We start from the raw sequence: 22,430 nt of genomic DNA on the forward strand, positions 1-22,430 counted from the left end.
CAGAATCTCAGGGATGGGGTTAGGAAAGAGACCCACCTGCTGATATGGAGTTGGGGAAAGAGTGCAACCAGTTGAGCACCACTTTAATGGCTAAGAATTAATAATGCTAATTAATGACCAACCAAGAGCACTTGTCTTAAAAGAATACATTGATTATTAGAGTGTTGGCATGCACATAGGATTCAAGTTTACAGATAAACACTTGGAACATATTCTGGTTATTAAACAATAAAATATACAGTTTGGGCTTCTGAGTCTAGAATTTTTGTGACTACAAGATAATTTTGAACTGGGTAAGCCTGTTTCTCTCTTATTTTTTTCTCTTATTTTTGTAGTTATGCACGTTATGTGGAAGTTGGGTCGTCTACTCTCTCACTCCTTTAGCACTCAACAACCTCTCCACTTAAAGATCACTGCTCTTTTTTCTTAATTTATTGAAAAACAGTCTTCCTTTCACTTTCATTTCAACCATTAAATAAGCTCATTAAAAGAACATGCAACCATATTGAAAATGATCAGCACATAAGAATTGAACCAACTTTTATATGGAAAACAAGATGTTTTCACATTCAGTAAGTAGTAGAACCCTTGAGTGCATATACCAGAGGACTCAACTAATACAATATAGAGCTCTTTGATAATTGTTCATTCACACTTTTTCAAAGTCCTTGTCCATCTCGCTCACCTTTCCCTTGACACCACTCTTCCCGGTCCCAAAAACAAAATCTAGATTGTATAGTATTGGAATAATGGTCACTGAACACAAAAAGACAAGTACTGGACCAAAGATCCAAAGAAGAAGAGGTAGGGCTGAGTAGAAGAGTCCGTTCCCAACAGTGTTGAGGGTGAAACCTTTCTCTAGTAGATCAGAGATAAATACCGGTGTCACTATGCTAGCAGCAGGGTCCTGCGGGGAGTTGATGAGGAAATTCACCTGGTTCACAAACCTAATAGACAGAGAATAACATAGAAATGCAAAGAGAAAGATAAAGAGGAGAGTGACATATTTCAAGGCCACATAAATTCACCATGCGCCCCATAGACAGTGTCATTAAGTGGTTCCTTAACACTATATGTGCTACTGATGACTGCAGCTAAGCCGGAGCAAAGCAGGATCGATGTGGTGGCCATCAGGGTCGAACCCATAATTGCATTTCGAATGGTCTGAATGGCCAATATATTCTTCTTGTCATTATCCCGAGAGAAATGCCACAAACAACACAATCAAGAAACTTTGTTATCATAAAGTGATTGTTTGGTACAAAGGCAAGGCTGATGACAAGCTTGAGAATTTAACAAAGTGTATTGGAGTCTGAGTGGGAGAGTCCACTTTGTTCAGAATATGCCAAAGTTTAGGTTGGTATTCAATCACCCCTCTCCCAAGACACCCAGCCCCACAACGTCCCACCCCACAATGCCCCACAGCATATTCCAGCCGTGTATTGAGAGCATCTTCCGATGATGACATCATCGATTCTGGTACTATCATTGGGAGATATTTCTAATACACGGCGGGAATGTGGTGTGGGGCATTGTGGGGCGGAGATGTGAACTCATATATTACTGGGTATTGTGCTACTATATATGACCCTGTGTCTCTGTAGAACACCCTTTTGATTGCTCTGTAGAACACAGTCAATAATGCTCTACCACAGAGAAATGTGTATTGGAGTGCTAAAGAGAAAAAGTACAAATTCTGTATCATACAAACCATAAATACAAACAAATGAAAACAAAACTGATCAACTGGGTACAAATTAAGTGAAAGGTGCAAAATATTCTGGGGTCATGGTCATATAATGATGATGCATTCCCATGTGGACAGTGTGCCATGAGCCACAGAATGTTCAATTAGTCATAAACGAAGGCTTTTTTCTTTTTTGCATACTTGCATGGTTTTAAAGGTTAAAAGTTCAGAGCTGACAATAATACAAACAACTGAAAGACACATCAAACAACCACCCCTATACGTAACGTAACCATATTGTGTATAAGTGGGCAATTTGTGTCATTGGGATGTGAGTAGATGGAAGGGAAAGTTTGTTTCCTTGATATTACCTTCATCATGGCTGCAACCCATAAACGTCGACCGGCGGAATTGGTTCCGATGATGGTGCTGAAGGGTTGGGTTGGACTTTATGCCACAACCAAATATGATAAACCATGATAGCAAGAAACCCCAATGGCACTAAGACCAAATCCAGATAGCACTTCCTCCACACCATCATCTCTCTCTCGTATGATGGAGTGGAGAGCTTATTAATTCTCTTGGTTTCCTCTATAACATCTCGGTTCTCTTTATATAGAGATATAACATAATGCACTCGCAGTTGATTTGGGGCAATGACCCATATAGTAGATTTTACTTTTTAGCTAAAAGACAAGCATTTATTCTATAAAAAGGTTGGAATTTAGTCATTTACCCAACTTTTGGTCAATGACCTCCTTGAAAGACATTCTATATTCCCAAAAATAACCTAAGTGCCACTCCAAATATTATTCTAGCATAATATTATAAGATTCCACCATAGTCACCGGAAAATGAGCTCTACTTCCAATATAACCCTACTTTCTGTGTTATTTTCGGGAGGCATGCGGTTTCAAAAGCCTCGTGAAATGAAATTATTTCGTATTATTAGGTATATCACTGTGCTGCTGGTGTGTGGGTTGGAAGTATCATTTTTTGAGAAAATGACGTCTTTTTTTTTTGTTTCGAATTGTTGTTATCAAGTAGGACGTTTCCTGGAATAACAATAACTTTTTCTGTTTGATGCCAATGCTCCAGGAAACGTTTTCAGCATTAGTATCCATTATCCAGTGCCACATCACTGCCACCTCACATCCCTATTGGCAGCAACGAACTATAGTTCTAGAAAATGCCAACTTCGGCGTTGCTCTAAGCCATGCCTTCCCGATTTCTAAGGCATGGCTTAGAGTACTATAATTTATGAAAAAATGATTCTAAACAAATACCCATTTCTTGGAGCACTATTTTTTTTCTATTATTACACTAATGTGACGCCATTTTCTAGAGCAACGGCAACAATGCCAAATAAACGCTAGTATTATTGCTTTTCATAAAATAAAACTATTTTTTTGAAAGCCATCAGAAAGACATTTTTTTTCTCTGGTATATCCACATGGGAAGACTAAGGGTTCTGTCATCTCAGGTAGCAAGAAAGAATCTACTAATTTTATGCCAACCTTGGATAGATCCTGGCGCCTTCCTCTTATGTATCTTCCAACAGAAAATGAATATATCCTATATTCTCATCCCATTATTAATCGGTTGTTTTAAGAATATTTAAAAGACTGACTACTTTAAAAGGGAGGATTAGAATGCCAATTGAATTGCAGCAGGAAAAGCAAACCGTTCTTTGGGCCTAAGATTCTATTGATTTGCAGTGAAAATCCGAATCAGATACCATGATTTGGATTAATTCTTACTTAATACATACTTAATTTGTCTTATTTGCACTTGCTGGGACTGCAAATTTTGTATCTCAAAAACTGATATCAATGTAAAATTTACACCACCTTCTTCCGCCCATTTTTATTTATCTCTCATATAAAGTGGGAATTACATCTTTAGGTGGAATCTACTTCACTTTACTTCCTATTTTATTTCCCATAAATAAATTAGGTAAAGTCAAACCTGAAGCAGAAGTAAACCAGAATTTATGGCCCTATTTTGTTCTATACTTTTAAAAGTATAGAAGTTCAAAAAATACAATATAGTATTTGTATTATATATATATATATATATTTTATATTTTTTGCTTTCATACTTTTAAAGGTATGAAAAACACTAAAAGCATAAAATCGATTTTTTATAATTGATGCTTTTGGCTAATAGTATTTTTTTTTATGCGAAGAGGTAGTCATGCTTCGATAAAGCTTCCACTATTAGAGTCAGACCACCATTTCCTGTCTTAGACTGCAAAACCACCGGAAACCATTACTGAAAGCACAAATGGAAGTACTTTTGCCAAACAGAAAATGATAATTCTATTTTAAAATACTTTACTCAACAATTTTCAAAGCTATAATACTGAAACAAAAATATTTTATATACTTTATACTTTGTTATTTTAAAAATACAAAAATAAAAATCTATCCAAGCAACGCCTATATTCAACCAATTTTTACTCTCATGCATTTACACCAGTACTACTGCAAATAAAATTCACACAGAAAATAAACTAAGCCTTAACTTCCATGAGGAGTCGCTAGCTACCGGAATATACAAAGGCCATTTCAATAGTTAAAAGAACATTTAAGGGCATTGTGGTAGTCATGGTTTTTAAAATCAGACTAGATCGGAAAAATCGAGAACCGATTATTGATCAATTCAGTTTTTTTTTTTAAATCGTTTTTTTCTTTAAAACTGATGATTTTGGTTAACAAACTGTTGCATCAATCGATTAATCATTCGAATAATTTTGACTATTTTTTTATTTTTTTGTCAAAATAGACCGATCGTTCGATCCAATAACCGGACCCTGACCGATTCGATCGCTGGATCGGTTTTAAAAACCATGATGATAGTAGACAAAGTTTTTCAGGAGATAATGGGTCAAATTAAAGGGGGTATTGACCAAAACTCACTCGAGCCGGTTTTTTAGCCTCTTGTTGACGCGTGAAGCAATTATCTGGTTAAATGGCATCCACGTGTGAATATCATGTAGTATTTATTACATTACACGTTTAAGAAATCTATAAATTGGTTTCTTGTGAATAAAGTCTACTCTATAACAAATTACAGTCCTACTACATCTTTCTATGTCACATCCCAACAATAGCCTGTCGGTACCAACTAGCTCAGTTGATAAGGTCCTAGTTGATTGTAATAGGAGATCACATCTCCGCCCCACAATTGTCTTACAGTACCTCCTGCCGTCTATTGGGAACATCTTTCATAAGTGAGGCGTTCATTTGTGAGATGTTTTCAATGTATGATGGATGTGCCTGTGAGGCGCTCATTTGTGAGAAACAGATTCAGTCACAGAAAAAAGAGAATAAAATTATAGAAGATAGTACTGTCTAGAAGGTGAAACACTCTAACGAAGGTGATCAAGTAAACTGAGAAAACCTGAAAGCCTGGATCAGTAGGTAAGGTATCGGCTGGTTGTAACAAGACTTCTGGAAATGCCAGAAGTTTTGTTTAGTAAAAATCTGGAAAATCCTTCGCGAATGCCCAAAATGTGACCGAGGAACATGGGTGCTCAACCACCACAGCATTATCACTTCACCTTGCCCCAAACGGGCCCCAACTTTTTTCAAAAAAGAAGGGCGGCCTTATCACCCATCATAGTAATTTTTTTAGGGGTGGGGTGAGAGACAATGGACTTCGGGGATGGGCTACTCCTCATCCTCTCTAGCCCCATAAAGTAGATTTAAGGCAATGGATTTCGAGAATGAACTGGATCTGGTGTGAATGCAAATGTGCAAAGTAAATCCGACAATGTGATCAATCATGAGTGAATATATCAATGTTACATATATATGTGGATTTTGCTGCCCACCAATTGATCAAAAATACCACCAGATTGGTTGTCATTTGATTCCGGTTTATTGGTAATAAATTTTACCAGTATCCCAAATATATCAATTGTTGTGTTTCAAGATAAACAGTCGGTTCTAGCAATTTGCATTGATCAATATCTTAATTTAGACACTAAATGCAGAGGTTGCATAGACTCAGAACCATCCCGATTACTAATTAAGATAATTGGGTCAATCTGATTAGACCCGATTATTTTAATAAATATATGTATGTATGTATGTATATATATATAGCAATTTAAAATTTTAATTGTTGATGATATAATTTTAATATAAATGATAGATAGTAAATTATTTATATGCTAATAAATTAAATGATTTTAACTAGAATTATCTTATATATTGTCTACCAAATTTATCCTTTCAGATATATAATATAATAAAAATCATACAAAATTAGAAAAATTTTATATATTATTGATAATCGATTTGGGTCTATTTGAAATAAACAAAATAGAAAAAAGAAGTGATCCAATTATTAATCAGACAAAATCAGATAATCAAAACTGATATAATCGGTTTGGTTCAGTTTGGTTGATGAGGTAGAACCGACCCATTGACAGCCCTACAAGAAACATTTGGTTGATCAACCATCTAGAAAAGGATGGCCGGCTGAAATTCCGACCATCCGACAGTTAAATGTTTTGGTTCTTTTGGGTGTTGCAGTTTAATAGTTTATATCCAATTCATCCAATTGATAATACCTAACTTTTAGGTCATTGGTATCTTTCATTATCTAACTGAGCTTGCAATGCTAGTGGAATGCGCACAATGGCCTGATAAGGTTCCTTATCTAACACCATTTATTTATTACACACCATTGACGCAAACGCCTGATGTTTCTTACCACCTTTCAATAGCTAAAATGGTGCCGGACCTGGTGGCCACGAATTCAGAGCAAACGAGCAGCCGACAAGAATTATAGGGTGTGTTGTCCATCAAATGTTGAAAAGGATTTGGATTCACAAGAGGGCTCTCTCACATTGTGTAAGTGTGTAACTACTCATTAATCTAAGATTGGAATTATGAATTGGCAGTCATTCCTATCTTACACCACCTACCTACTAGTCCACTGGTTAATGCTCCTGTCCGACCGGCAGTGAGGGGAGACCTTTATTGTATTATGACTGAATTTGAAAACCCATTTGAAATCCAAGTCTTCCAAAAGGATTGGATTGGATTGACGGTTGGTGGTTACCTTACATTAAACCAACCAGAAATTCTATACATTTATGCGAATCATGATTTTTAAAACCGGAATGGACCGGATGGTCGAATCAGAAAAACCATCTGACTGGTTTCGTTTTACCCCAAAATTGTTATTTCGCCAAAAAATATTGATTTAGTCAGTAAACCACTGACTCAGGTGATCAAACCGTTTGATCAATGGTTTGGCCATTTTTTATTTTTTTTGTCAGGATGGGCCATATGTTTGACTCGAACAATCGAACCATTTGGCCCAAGAACCGGACCCCTAACTAGTTTATTGTCCGATTCGATTTTAAAAACTTTGTTGTGAATCAAAAAGGTAACTGAAAAAGAAACAAATAAATTTAGGGTTTGGTTATTTGTCAGAGCTTTAATTATAAAAGTTTGTCATAAGACCTGATGATAATACAGTAAAATTACATAGTTACAGTCGTGTCCAAGCTGAATTATGGCCCCCTTAATCCCCTGTCAAAAGTTAGGCCTATAGGTGCAGATCCTCTTAGGGGCCTTATATAGGATTAAGTACACTGCAACCCAATGCAGAATTCTGAATGACAGCCCCTATAGTCTATTAGTAGCCCCTCCCCCTATAAATCACATCCTGCCCGTGAATTTGGCATCAATTCAGGATTCATCTCCTGTACAGTGGGACTAAAAAATCTGACTTGAACTGATCAGTCATTCTCCCCCTTATATATTAATAGTTTGTTCTGTATTCTTAAAAGAGTCTGGTGATCTCCTTCGAGCAAAACACGCCTTCCAACACCCTACAACTTCATTTGATACCAAGCATCTCAAACATGGCAGGTCCCACTTTAATGATGGGTCCTAGTGTCATGGTGAGATCTGCAGTGTCTGATTTCTTTTTTAAATAGGTAAGGTATAATTTATTATTAGAAATTAGGAAAAAAACAGCATACAAGAAGTATAGAAAGAAAAGAAAAGAGGCTGAATTTTAAACTACCCTTGCATAGAAGAAGGGTAACCAACAAAACGCCCAAGCCTAAAAAGGCCAAAACCAATCCAATGGGACCAAAATCCTCAAGGCAAAGGCACCACAAAACAAAAAACCATCCCATGAGTTAGGATAAAAAGGCCAAAAATAAGAAAAAAACAATAAAAAACACGCAACCTCTTCCCCTCCTTCCTCTTTTGCCCCTTCCACGTGTGCTACGTGACCCCCTAACAGAGGGTTTGACCACTACATCTCCATAGAGATCCGCAACTGCCTTAGACCTTCTGCTACTAGTGAAGCAACCCAGACTGTCAACGGAGCTGTTAGAGAAATCACTATCAGTCTCTAATTCACTCCCTGTGCTAAGGCCCAAAGAAGATGCCTAGGTCTTAAATGCTGAGTTTTCCTTAGAACTCAACTACTCACGGGCTTGAGATTCTTGACCTTTAGCAAAAAACACACGGAGAAAACTTTAAAAAGCCAACAAACGATCCATATGCTGCTCCAAATTGCTAGATTGCGAAAGACGGGACATGCCCTATGTCAGATCATGTTGGTAGAGAATTAGAACCTGTTTTTGTTGATAGAACACATTTAATGAAGAACAAAACAATAGATACACATATCAAACGCTATTAAGTTTAAGAAATTGTCTACTCAAGGGCTTGTCTAGAGTACAAATAAATATTCCAAGAGGATGGTTTCATCAACTATGATGGACAATGCCTTATTGTTGATCATCACTTTTCTTACATATACAATATACTTAGTCTCAAGTATTGGTTGTGATGCTGTTCATGCGGATGTGGACGATCAATAGATGAGTTGTTCCAATGAAATATACATGCTGTGCCAAATTGACAGCCTACACACGCAAAGAATCAAAGGCCCCAAGGAGGAGTAATTTGATGCTTAAGTTAATAAGGTAAAGTTGAGAGAGCAAGTTTGGTATCAAGGGTGCAAAGAGTGTCTCACCTTGGGCTCCTTGTTCATGGGACATGTGTTACCGTCCTAGGTAAGACACCGTTCGAGCCATTAAGAACATGTGGCATACATTCTACTAAGAGTGGAATGAGGAGCTTGAGGACATTAGTGTCAACCTTGGCAGCTAATGGGTCTTGAGTAGTGTTTGCCACGTGTCCCTATCTTCTTCAGAACTCGCAACATGCATTAATTATAGCATACAAGTTGTATAGGGGTGTGCCACATCATTTCTTCTTGGTTCGTTTGAGCTCTAATTAGGACTTATGTAGTAGTCTTTGGTTCAGCTAGATGTCCTTTTCCTAGGAGTCCGAATGTAGTAGATACGTTAGGTAAGCATAATGAGTGAACACGTAATATCTGTGTGACACATGTCCCGGTTGATAAGGAGGATAAACTCTTCCTTGTATTGGTTGAGGGAGTACCTAATCATCATCGAACCAACCAAGTTGTCTAGTTGGACCTGCTTTTTGGTTTTGGCTTAGGCATAAATTTCCAATGATTGACACACGTGTAGGAACAATGTTTAGAGAACCGAATTGGACTGACCTGTCAGACTATAACTCGGGACCATCAGTCTTACCCCAATAACTGCTTTTGCTAAAAAACCAATGAACGGCTGACCAGCTGGTTTAACCGGAAAATCAGTGAATCAGTCTCGGTTTCATGAAACCGTTCACAGGTCTTTAACCATTTTAAATTAAAATTTTAAAATGTATTTGACAAGATTTGAACACATGATTTATTATTTTTAGATATTGCTTAATTACCATTAGTCCACCTTTTAACGTGTATTAATTAATGATTTTTTATTATACATATTATTTTTTTATGCATATATTTTAAAGAAAATCTAAATTAAGAACTTGCCATCCATACACCATATTTAAGTGAGTTTGGATATGCTCCTTATAGAGCATACCTCACAGGGACCTCATGGCAAGAAAAACATGGAGAGGTTGCCAATGTCTTTGGCCTTGGGATAGAGGTATTCACAAAGGACTATTTAGTTTGGGTAAGGCTCAGGGAAATAAACCCCTAAGCACGTGGGTCATGAGGATGTATCTTTATACAGTGGTTAAGTGCATGACCATCAAGTCGATTGTGACAGTTAAGTCTTTGTCTTCGAGTTTACTTTTTGTTCATCAAATGAATGTTATGGTTCTAACATCAGTTGTCTTTGCAAAGCACTTGCGCGGCCACATTCTTAGTAAATCAAATCACGAGGATGTCCAAGTACATTGAACCAATAAAGAGGAGACCAAGAAGCCTCAATCTTGGTTAAGTGACTTGATGAAGTAGTTGGTGGTACCTAAGAAATCGGTTAAGGAAGCTATTGTGATCAAGGTCTAGGCTACCAAGTAGGCGAGGAAAGTAACTAAAGACTTGCCAATTCGAGCTTTCCCCTAGCTTTCTCAAGCGTTAAGGGTTAGCTCAGTTTGTATCATGATGAGCTAGGTTTTGAGACAAGGTCTTATGGACTTGGCCCTAGTTTTCCCCTAGTAAGTGTTTGGGCTTAGTTCGGTTTTCCCAATTTGCAAGTACTCGAGGTTCAGTTGCATAACTTGGAGGTGGGCCATTAGTGTTTGGTTGATCCGACTAGCCCTTTGAGCTTGTTGTGTCAAGCATGATGCTTGGTGTTGTTAGTGCTCAACATGGCTTTGTCAACGTTGACACTTGGCCTTGATTAGCCATGAATGCTATTAGTGCTAGGCATGCATTAGTGTTGAGTGGTGTTAGTGCTTGGCATCACATAAATCCACATCAAACACAACTGAATGGAGAAAAGGAACTTTGTTGCATTATGTATAATAAAGGGTAAATTTCTTAAACTAGTTTTATGGTTTAGTTAATTGACTAACTATATGTTTGAAAATTGACTAACCCTACCCCTACTGTTTATAATAATTGACTAACTCTACCCTTACTATTAAATTCCATTTATATTCTGCCAAAACTCATTCGTACTTGATATATATACTTTTTAAAAACCCAATTTTACCCTCACCTCTCTCCCCCTCTTTCTCTCTCCCCTTCTTTTTCTTGTTGGGAGAAATTTACCCTAATTAAAATTAAAACTGTCTTTTCGTGATCTCCCATCCAGGTGTCCATCCTCTCCCTCTTCCTTTTCTTTCTTACATAAAAGAAACGCCACCCAAAGGTAGTCGAAAAGTAGTAAACAGGAGAGATATCCAGAAGATAGGAGAGAGGAGAAAAGGGCATGCATTTCTTCGTGACGCCTCTTTTGTAGATCTTGAGAACCGATCTGTGAGTAGAAAACAACCCTAAACTTTTGTCTGTTTTTTTCTTCGAAGAAGCTTTCTTATTCATTCAAGGAGAGCTGCAACATCAATAAAGGGATTGGAGTTGCTAGATCCCTTCTTGATGGCTTGAACGATGATTTAGCTCATTTTCTGAGCTGGTTTTGAGCTTGTGATGGTGATTAAGGCCTACAGTTTCTTGTTCAGTGAAAGGAAAATATAGAACTAGCTCTGGCACCAAATGATGGTGCTGCAACCTCGGTTGTAGGGATTGGCTTGAGCTCCGGGTTTGCAATTGTAGTAAGATGCATCACATCGAGAGTAGGGTACAATGTTGCGCTGCAGGGCTCCATAGCTGATGTACTGGCTGGTTGCTAGATTGCGGCAGTTGATCTCGAAATCCATTTCGATCTCATTGCTGCCGGCCATGCACTCCTCCGTGGAGCCTCGGCAGGTTGATCTCGTCGACAGCCAACCCAATTGGTACTCCCCGTTGGCATCAACGGTGGTAGAAGATGAGACGAGTAGAGCCGTGGTGAAGACGCCAATCATCACGAAAAACCCAGAAGAAGTCTTTGTTGTCCTGTTCGGTTCCAAGCTCTTTCCTCTTCTCTCTCTCTCTCTCTCTCTGATTAGACTGCCTCCGATAGCCCTTTTTCTTGTTTTATTTTGAAAATTTGAAGAAAAATAAAGGGTAAAATAATCTTTTTCGTCTTTTTGTTAACTGGCACTAAAAGTAAGGGAAGTATTAGTCAATTGTCAAAAACAGTAGGGGTAGCATTAGTCAATTTTCAAATAGTAAGGGTACAGTTAGTCAATTAGCTAAACCATAAGGGTAGTTTAGGAAATTTACCCTATTATAAATACATCTCAAAAATATTAGTGCTTGGAATCTCTTATTGATAGTACATTCTCAAGTCAAGGAATTCTAAGTATGAGATGAAAGTTTTCCTTGAAGATATTCAAGATAATAGGAGTTCAGCCTCAACATTTTAACAACCCGATACAAGCCCTCCTACTTTGGTGCCAACTTGCGAGAGCCTACCTTGGGGTTATGGTCCTTCTCAACAAGAGATCTCCTAGCTTGAATTGTCTTCTTTGGACCTAAGCATCATGGTACTTGGCTACCCTCTACTAGTAGGTAGTCATTCCAATCTGTCCTTAGTCTTTGGTCTCTTCTAACAAGTCAAGATTGGTATCGAGCCCTTCATCATTTGTAACTTTTTTGAAGTGTTCGGTCCAAGATATATACAAGCCAATCTCAACTAGGATAATTGCCTCAGTACCAAAGGAAAGATTGAAGGGGGTCACCCCTATAGACAATATGGGTGTGGTGTGATGTCTAAAGAAAATTAGAAAGCTCTTCCACCCAGTAACCCTTTGTTTGGTTTAATATGGTCATTAGCCCATGTAGTAGAATTCAATTAGTGATTTCGGTTTGGCCATTGCTCTTGGGATAATACACAACCATGAATTGTTGTTCTATATTAAGCTCCTTGCAAAAGTCTTTAAACTTGTCATCCAAGAAATGGGTGTTGTTATTAGTGATGAGAACTCAAGAGGTATTGAATTGACAAATGATTGGCCTCCATAGGAACCCTTAAGCATTTTTTTTGTGATGTATGCCAAGGGTTTGACATCTACCCATGTAGTGAATAGTCAATGGCAATGATCAAGAACTTCTACCTGTTTGCTGGTGGGATACAACCGAGGATGTCCATGCCCCACTAAGAAAAGGGCATGAACTAGTGATTGGCGTCAAAGAGACAATTGTTAATAAGGTATGTTTAATATTGGTCACACCTTTATATGAACTAAGTCATATCTTGCTTCATTGTTGGCAAAAATATACCCTTTCCAAAAGGCTTTGTAGCTAGGCAAGGGCCTTGCCCCTAAGTGATTACTGAAGATGCCTTCATGGATCTTTTTGAGCACATAGTTTGCTTCATCTGGGCTAAGGCAATTGAGGTAGGGTAGGGAGTGGAACCTCCTATACAACTCTCCTTAGATGGTGCAATATCGGGTTGCTCAGTAAGCATGCTTTTTGGCTTTAGCTTGATTATCTGGAAGCTTGTTGTCTTGAAGGAAGTCAAGGATGAGATTCTTCCATATTAGCAAAGAACTTATGGGCAATGTGTACTTTTGGCTCTTTAGCTATGCTGCATTGAGGAAGAATTTCTACATACATCATGCCCATAAGGTTGGAGTTAATTAAGCTGGCTAGCTAGGACAAGATGTTGGCACATATGTTCTCCAACTGAGGAATCTACTAAAGGGTGAACAATTTTAGGTTGGTGATGAGCTCCCAAATTTTTTGCACATTATTGGCAATAGTGGGCTCTTAGGCCTTAAAATCACTATTTATTCCATTCATGACAAGAGCAACTGAAGGCTTCAATATGCTTGGTGCCAATCTCCTTGGCAAGCCTGATTCAAAATATGAGGGCCTTATACTTTGCTTCATTATTGAATGTAAGTGCATACTCCTGGAGGTTGTTTTTAGTATCAAGAAGAGTAGACCGACACCAATTTCCTATTGGGTAGATGACTTATCCATGTGAAGTGTCTAGGCAGGTGAAAGCTTTTCAAATGGCTAAGGAAGTGTAAGTACATATATTTCCCCATTGCCATGATCATGATTAGGGAACCAAAACAAAACGATACATGCACTCATAGCAACATGGAGGACCACCTAAAACTTGCAATGAGCTTAGAAGGCAATCCCAAGCCTACAATGAGCTCAGAAAGTCATCCCAAGTCTACAATAAGCCCAAGAAGATATCCCAAGTATGCGATGAGCTCAAAGAGCTGTCTCGATCTTGCGATGAGCTTTAAGACCTACCTTGGACCTGTGATGAGAACATAAGGTCGCTTAATACTTGCGATAGCTATGGTGAAGCGTCTTGAAGATGATAAGGCAAATACTAGATGTAGTAGTCAAACCTGGGCCCTACCCATGACACGTGACCTCAAGGAACCTATGACAGGATGTAGCATACACGTGCTAAGAGAGAATCCTTGGACAAATGAAAACTTTTTCCTTGGAAGATCATGTTAGACATGTGGATGAAAGGAAACTTTTCCTAGTGGGAATCAAGTCCCTTTTGGACCCTTTCCTTAGGGTCTCAGGATCCTCCTTATAAATGGAAAAATAAAGTACAACCACGATACTCACTACTTCCATTACTACCCTACTTTGCTAAAGCATACTCATTATCGCCCTTTGCAACCCTAATCCCAATTGTTCTTTGTCCTTCAAGGAGACCGTCCTGCCTAACTCCACAAGCATACTTACATTAGAATCTTTGGTTCTTGCCTTGATCACGAAGAATGGTTGCCTGCAGAATCAACCTCTCACCCATCCCTAAGGAGTAACACGATGACCTCGAGAACATAGACATAGGACCCGAGGATTAGGCCCCTAAACGAGCTGTCGACCAAGTGGATATTGAAATTCTATCCTACAAAGTCTACGGCTTCAAAACCCGCTTTGATCGGCTATGCAATCCGAGATGAGAAGCACTTTGTAGTTGTTGCTACAGAAGGTAGCTACACCCGAACACTCCCCATTCACCCCCCGCTGGCCCTTTTGCATTAATACCTCCTAGACGCCCTAGGGTCTTAACTTTTGGAACACCTGAGCAACACCCATTGGAAGTTAATCACCCCACTGTACCCAACACGGCTCAAAGGACCCAACGCTCTGTCGCTAAGCAAGCCCATACAGGAGCGTAGAGTAACACGATAGTCGAAGCACTTGTTAGCCAGAAAAAGATCAGGGGATACATACAAGGCTCGATAGAAGAGATCTAGAATAGGATCCAACCCACGCTTACATTCCAAAGGCCATATTCCAACCATATCCTATACAAACCCTACCCTACTGGCTATGCACAACTACAAAAGTGGCCCCTGTATGATGGCCAGAAGGGAAGCCCATAGGAACACGTCAACAAATTCGAAGATGCCCTAGGGGTGTTCACCTTGGATGGTGATCTAAAGGTCTAGGAGTTTTCCAAATCATTGACTGGCCCAACCTACTCCTGGTTTATCAACCTGATGGCCAGAAGTACAGACTCTTGGCTGGAATTCACAAAGAAATTCTTGTCCAAATAGTTCACCCTTGAGTGGAGACTAACATAGCCAATCTTCAAAACACAGAGAGCAATGTATTGGAGAAGATCTTTTGATTGATGACATGTGCTTCCATAGTCTAACTTACTTTGTTTTTGAAGAACATTCAACAAAGAAAAGCTTCGTGGAGCAGTGTATATAAGGGATGCATCCAACTTATAGGATCGACATTGAAAACATTGAGATAGAGACTTTCAACTAGCTCTATAAGTGCGCCGAGAGGACGGTGCAAACTGTTACCACTCTTGGGACATAGACTGCCTCACTAGGATTGTCATATGATAGGTTGGAAGCATACACTGTCGATTGCAAACCTTGTAGCACCAGAGCACCCAGCCAAGGACCATACTATCATAGTAGTGGCCCAAAATTGGTAGAATAATTCCTCATTACCACCATCCGCATCGATATTAGCCTATAGTAAAATTGAAATAATTATGATCATGAACAAGCTAGTAGAGGATCATGTCATCTACCTGCCTCCATCGCCTATTGGGATTGACCCTGAGAAAGACAAGCACAAACCATGGTGGTGCAATTACCACCAATCCCCAAACCATGACTTGATGGACTGTTTCACCTTACGATGACTTTTCGCCCAAAAAGTTAAATTGGATGATTACGTCAAGAGGAAGCCAACCCAAGTAGAGACTAACCCCCTCTCCGCACATCCACAAGGAAGGAGTATTAATGTTGTAGGCACTTTAGTCGGTGACAGTACCAACGTGGATAAGCTAGTCCAGCATTTTGAGCAAAGCGCTAATCTCCAGCACTTTTTCAGCAAACAAGGAGCAAGTAGCACAATCCAAAGACTCACCATCAAAGCATTGGTAGAAACCTTCAGAAAGTTGTTGGAACCACACCGCATGGACAAGCTGAATGTTGAGTTTACAATGGAAGACATGCTCGCCATCGACCCCCACCACAATTGGCCTCTATAAATAATAACCAAAATAGGGGGCTACGAGATACAAACACTCGCTGATCAATCAGGGTACCTCCGCAAACCTCATCTCAGTACACACACTAAAACTAATGAATGTAAAAGAGAATGTGGTCAAAGGCCTACCCATTGAGTTCACGAACTTCAATGGTAATTCATCGGTCATTGAAGGCTCCCTCATGCTTCCAATTTCCATCGGGACTTTCTTCACTGAGCAAGAGTTTCAAGTGATTTTGGGGAAAACCACCTACCACACTCTCCTCAGATGGCCATTGATACACTATCTGGGGCTGGTCTTGTCCACTTAAGATACGTCCTTTAATCTTATATTGGTAATTAAACTTTTTCCAATATAAGTTTTTTAAAATCTAATGAATTGTTGGGGAAACATTAGATTTTTAAAGGAGTTCAGTTATAAGACAAGGAAAAAAAATAAAAAACTTGAATACAATAACTTGTCAAGAAAGCATATGTGATTAGAAGTGTGGGAGGAGAAACTTGAAAAGGTCGCCTAGCCTATAAAATATAAGGATAATTTTGGTAGAAAATATGGATAGGTATATGGATTAGGAGACTCGTATCAACAATGGTTATCTTTGATATTTATTTATAAAAGTTGTCTTCCTCAACCCATATAAAGACACATGTGGCTTCTTCATCTATTGTGCCTTAAAAGAAAGATATACTAGATATGGTAGTATTATATTTTGGATATCCTCTTATAGTGGCATTGCATGTCCTAACTGCTAACGTGGGTTTTGGCTAAATTCAGTAGGGAAAACATGGGCATCCTTATTTTGATAATATGATTAATGATAATTAACTAAAGGGAAGTGACATAATAGTGTTGGTTATTGTGTGTAAACCATCTTTTCAATGGCAATTTAGTAATATAGAGCCATATATACCAACTTGGTAAAAACTTATCAGAATGGGATTAAGATGTTAATTTCAAATTTAAGAACATGCAAAAAGTATTACAAGTGTGTAATAATGTGTGAAAATGAATGAAACAATAATTAACAAATAAAAACCATCACGCAAAAACCATAGTTACACTTTTGGTTACCCTCCTATGGTGACATTATTGCCTTAACAACTAGCCTGGTATAGATTTATCAAGCTGGGTCTACAGTATTGACTTGGTTCATTACCAAGGGTATGACCACTCATTTAGATAGCATGAATCATAGAGATAATCTCATTGAAAAGTGTCTTGTGTAGTCTACCATTAATTTAGGTTGGAACATCATTGTCATGTGCCTTCACTATTTAATTCAACTTATCAATACTATTTTTGTAATTTTTACCAATATGGCAGTTAGGGCATGTAAGACCAAAACTCAGGGGGGTGAGTGCACAATAACTAACACTAATAAGAAGTTGTTATTTCTTTCCCAATCAGTGCAACCAACATCTCATGCCTATATAGGTAAACTTTTCTATTGGTAGTTACAACAAATAACACCAACATTTGGAAAGGCCAAGTGCATGATATTTGGTAATACTATATATATCCTTGTTTATGAAGTCAACATTATGCTTCAGAAAGGGCAATAAAAAGCTCATGTTCTTGTTGATCAATTTAACCAACCCTATTACGTGGTATAAATTAAGTCTTAATGGTGTAATATGAATTCTTATTAAGAATGGTAATGTCCTTGTCAATGAACTAAGCCAATGCCTTGATCCCATCTTGATAGATGTTTACCTAACTGGAAATTAGAACATTCAAGGCATATATGAGTATGACCAAAGTGAAACTAACACTGTTATATGTAGTTTATGTTTGATTATTATTGTAAAACAACATTGAACATCCATGGCAGTTGCCATGTGTCCTCACTCATAAAATCAACCCATCAATCCTATCTTACTAAATTGTTACAAAGATGGCAATTGGGCATGTAAAATCAATATGGAAAGGGTGAGTACCCAATATGTGAAATACCTATGATGGTTTCCATATATCCTTGCTCTTAAGATAAGTCCTTTAATGTTATATTAGTAATTAAACTTTTACCAAGATGGAAATTAGGACATATAAGGCCAAACTAGGAAAGGTGAACATGCAATTACTAACATTATTATACCACGTCCATTAAATATTAATGGTGATACATTTATGAGAATTACCATATAACCTTGCTCTTAAAATTAGCCCTTCAATTCTAGCTTGGTAAATTTTAACAAAGTTGGCAATTAACACATACAAGTCCAAAGGGTAATCAAAATTTAATCAGACACATCATGTTTTGACTTATTAAGTCATCATCATGCAACATGAAAGCCAAATGAGTGGTAATGTTTTGACTACTGAATTTAACAAATATTTAATACCCATCCTGAATTAGAACATCCAAGTCCAATTGGAGCTTCAAGTCTAAGGGTACGTTTGGTTTGCGGACAGGACCGGAATCGGAATCCATAGGAATCAAAATCAGAATCACCTATTCCTGTCATCTGTTTGGTTCAAATAGGAATCGAAATCGGATTTCGATTCCTGTTTTTTGGTTCAACTAGAAGTTGGAATTGGAATCAGCTAAAATTTCCAATTCTGCCCTAGTTAAAAGAACCTCAAAAACATCCACTAATTATATATTTTCAACATATACACACATTGGCAACCTGCTACCAAGTGCATATATGGAGAAAATATGAAATTAAGAAAAGAAAAACACATAAACAAACAAAAATCACAAAAAAATATCATTCTCCATAAAAAATGAGAAGAAAAATACATCTTCTATCTGGGATATGAGTCTCAAGTTCACAAATACACTTCTTCTCTCTGGAGAAGCAATATACCAAAAGAATAAAGTGAGTGGAAAAATGTGTTAGCTTGGATTAAGAATATTTGTATTTACACAAACTGCTCAACCAATATAACAACATGGGTTGATTTCAACCAGAAAATTCATACTTCTTTTTTGTTTATTTTAGGAGGGGTTGAAGACCATTCATTCCTACTTTAAAACAATATTGATGATGCAAATGAACATGTCAGTATTGTTGAAACATAAAAACAATTTTCCAAAATGATATGATAAAAGCATTGCTCGGTTAAATGGTAAAAACTCAGGTTGACAAGTATGAGAGGTTGGGTTTAAGTCTGAGAAAAACCACTTTGTGCAAGAAAATGTTGGAGGTAGGTTCGTATCCTCTCCACCCCTCCTGAGATCCCAGATAACCAGGATCGGCATTCTGTAATGATCCTAGAGGGAGATAAAAGCATCTTAACATTTCATATAACAAAGCTTTTTACTTCTTTATTTGTAATAAAATGAACTTTTAGTCAATTTCGTATTTCCATAAGAAATTGATATAGTCTTATATGGAAAAAAAATGAGACTCACCAAAGTGTACAACAGAACTCGAATTTGAACTTCTCGTAAACTTGTTTCCAGCACTATCTGTGCAGAAATCTTTATCCATTACCACTATCACTCGTCCATACTATACACTGGATGATAACCCCACAAGAAGAGAATATTTGAGGTAAGGCTGAACAATCCTCTGGGTGGATGGTATAACTTGCCCAGCGCCAAAAACAAGCAGCTGTATATAAAGAAGAGGGTATCTGTAAGAGTTGTTTAAATGTTGTTGTCAAACTAAAGCAAAAAATCGATTGTTAAAAGCTACTCAAAAATGGTAGTTATTTGTAATTTGCAAATATTGTTACTTCCATATACATCCATTAAAAATTATTATTGACAGCAAAAGCATCTTCCCTTCTTTGACTGGTGGCATCCAAAGCAGATGCCTTCTCTTATTATAGGGAAAGGGAACAGATGGGTCTTCCAAAACAATGAAGCATCTTTTAGAACTCAAGAGTCCAAGTTTTCTTTCTCCTTAGTGCTTTGGTTACTTGCCAAATCGCATGGAGATCTTTCGGTCCTCTTTTGGTGGGCCTACTTGACATGCAGCCTTTCCCCCTCCTATCCATGGTGAGTCTTCTCAGATTTGATGTGGGTTCTCAGTCAGTTAGAGGACCGACTGGCAATGTGTAGAGGGAGGGCTATATAATGCCAATTGGAGTATGTATGAAGCTCACAGTGGAGCCATGGGAGATAAAGGCACAACTAAAGTGAAGTGACAATCCTTCTTATGGGACCATATATTGCCAAGTACCCACAAAAAAAATAAAATAAAAACTTGTTATAGAGCTCATAATGCAGTTTTTATAGATGGCCTAGCTATTGAATGGGATCAAGAAATTCTACAAGGCATGAATATTCAAACTAGGTGGATCTTCGCTCTAGTGAATTGAACTTGGCTTCTTGATTGTAGGTAGTTGGCCAAATAAAGCTTTTGTATAGGGGCAACTCTTTGCCCAAGTAGTTTTTAGCTAATTTGCTTGTTTGTACATCCTCTTAGGTAGACATCTTTTTGCCATGCAGTATAATATTTCCCTCAAGAAAAATTATAAGGAAAAAGAAGTTTCTATAAAAACAAAACCATAAATTTGATTAAAAGGTATATCCTAACAAAAATAAAAGTAAAACACGAGTGATTAGAAGCATCGTTTAAAGTATCGATATGATACGCCCCATATCGGGCGTATTGTATCGTATCTTTTAAAAAAGATATACTTTATAACACCTGTTTCTAGGTGTTTCGGAACCCCAACTTTTTTTAATAATAAAAAACATGTTTTTATCTTTCCAAAAAACAAAATTTGAAAAAAAAAAACAAAAAAAAAGAGTTTCAGGTGTTTCTAATTACTAATACGATACTGTCGATATGTGTATCGTATCGTTACTTTGAACCTTGATTAGAAGCTTGATAAATTTATTCGGCCACCTACTCACATTGCAACTGTTCACAGATGAGCACCCAAAACCACTGCCACCAGTGTAGGGTCCACTAAAAAAAATATCTATGGACACATTTAGTGCATTTGTAAAAGATTTTGAAGCAGAACATATGCGGTAGGCGGGATTTTATCTGTAGGAATAAAATAAAAATAAAATTAGCAACCTATTCAACAAAAGATAAATCTAATTAAACTTCAAAAGTTATACCATTAGGCCTCATTCAATGTTCTATTATGTCCTTCATACCCTTTAAACAATCATGCCTTCTTTTATCTTTTTGTCAATTCACCAAGTTTAAATGAAACTTAAAGGTGAGTGGAAGTTTATTCTCAGACTTGAATGCCACTTCACAGAGTATTTGACCCATTTACAAAACCTAAATTTTTCAGTAGAAAATATAAACAAGACTCAAAAAAGGATAAAGGATAGTTTCTTAACCAACAGTCCAGTTATAGCTAGCACAATCGACTCCTTGAGATCCATTGATGCAAACCTCAAATGTGTGGTTCCCATCATGCAAGCTCATATAAGAAACCTTCCTGGTTTTGCAATCAGAAGAGATTTGGCCATCTAGCTACATAGCATGATCATCATATTAAGTGAACATGGAAACCAAAAGAAGGAAACTCAACCAACTTGTTATTATAATGTATTCAAGCCAGAATCTTCATGTCATGGGGTAGCAAAAATAATCGAACATAGAGGCAGATCTGCAAAAATAGATCATATTCTAGGGAATAACTCATTAATGGCAGTAGTGAAAAACAGATCAATCCCAAATTAGAGTAGGGGCGGATCTACAAAAAATAAAAATCATATTGTAGTGAGTTAAAAGAAAAAAGGAAGAAGGAAGAAGGAGAGGAGGAGGAAGAAGGGAAGAAAAAGATCCTGCATCAGAGAAGATTTCAGATCTCGAATCAAAGAATGTGCGGTTGATTTTGAAGGAGGGGAAGAACCGAAGAAGAATGGGTTGGTGGCAATCTTACCTCGTTGGAGGGTGGTCCGACAACGACGAGTATACTAATTTGGAAGGAGGGGAAGAACTGAAGAAGAATGGGCGCTTCTTCCTCTCTTCCTCTGGTCGATTAGGGTTGGAAACAATGGGGGTATTTTTGTCAAAAACAGATAATAAAAAACATAAACCGGAATGGGAATGGCATTCTGCCTAGAATGAGAATGGAATTCCCATTCTGTTTAACCAAACATCCAGAAAGGGAATGAACCATTCTGATTCTCATTCCAAACTCCTATTGCCTTGAACCAAACTGACCCTAAACTTATTTTCCATTTTTGTGAAAAATCATAGTGAAAAGTAGGAAGAGAGAAAGTATTTAAATAGATACATCCAAATATACCTGACCTAGGTTTCACCAAAAGATTATTACAAAGATAAAACAATGAAATTCTAAAAATAAGAAATTTGAATATTATTAGCTAGAGGATTATTACAAAAAGTGATATGTTATTATAATTAATTGCTTGAAGCTATTTTTGCTAACCATTACCAAGTTCAGAGGTTTACACAAAAAATTAAACATAAATCCCCTTATAAATAAGTACATAGA

The 22,430-nt window shown here is 37.5% G+C and overlaps 1 long non-coding RNA gene and 1 pseudogene across 6 annotated transcripts; both read right to left on the reverse strand.

The window, feature by feature from the left end:
* Window positions 1-245: 245 nt before the first annotated feature.
* On the reverse strand, window positions 246-2,328 carry LOC148790010 (uncharacterized; annotated as a pseudogene). The gene is made up of 2 exons (XR_016079682.1): window positions 2,059-2,328; window positions 246-1,182 (listed from the first exon to the last, which is right to left on the reverse strand). The product of XR_016079682.1 is annotated as an uncharacterized LOC148790010 (transcript).
* A 5,144-nt stretch (window positions 2,329-7,472) lies between these two features.
* Window positions 7,473-21,966, reverse strand: LOC104601588 (uncharacterized). Of its 5 annotated transcripts, none has more exons than XR_735913.3 (4): window positions 21,304-21,966; window positions 20,860-20,995; window positions 19,405-19,606; window positions 7,473-8,300 (listed from the first exon to the last, which is right to left on the reverse strand). It is a non-coding gene; the product is annotated as an uncharacterized LOC104601588 (long non-coding RNA). The 5 variants fall into 5 exon arrangements; XR_016079209.1 differs by having other exon boundaries at window positions 7,482-8,267; window positions 21,359-21,964; XR_735911.3 differs by having other exon boundaries at window positions 7,483-8,267; window positions 21,304-21,964.
* Between the last annotated feature and the right edge of the window lie 464 nt (window positions 21,967-22,430).

Source organism: Nelumbo nucifera, chromosome 8 (genome assembly GCF_055504915.1).
Source record: "Nelumbo nucifera cultivar China Antique chromosome 8, China Antique-T2T, whole genome shotgun sequence".
NCBI lineage: Eukaryota > Viridiplantae > Streptophyta > Magnoliopsida > Proteales > Nelumbonaceae > Nelumbo > Nelumbo nucifera.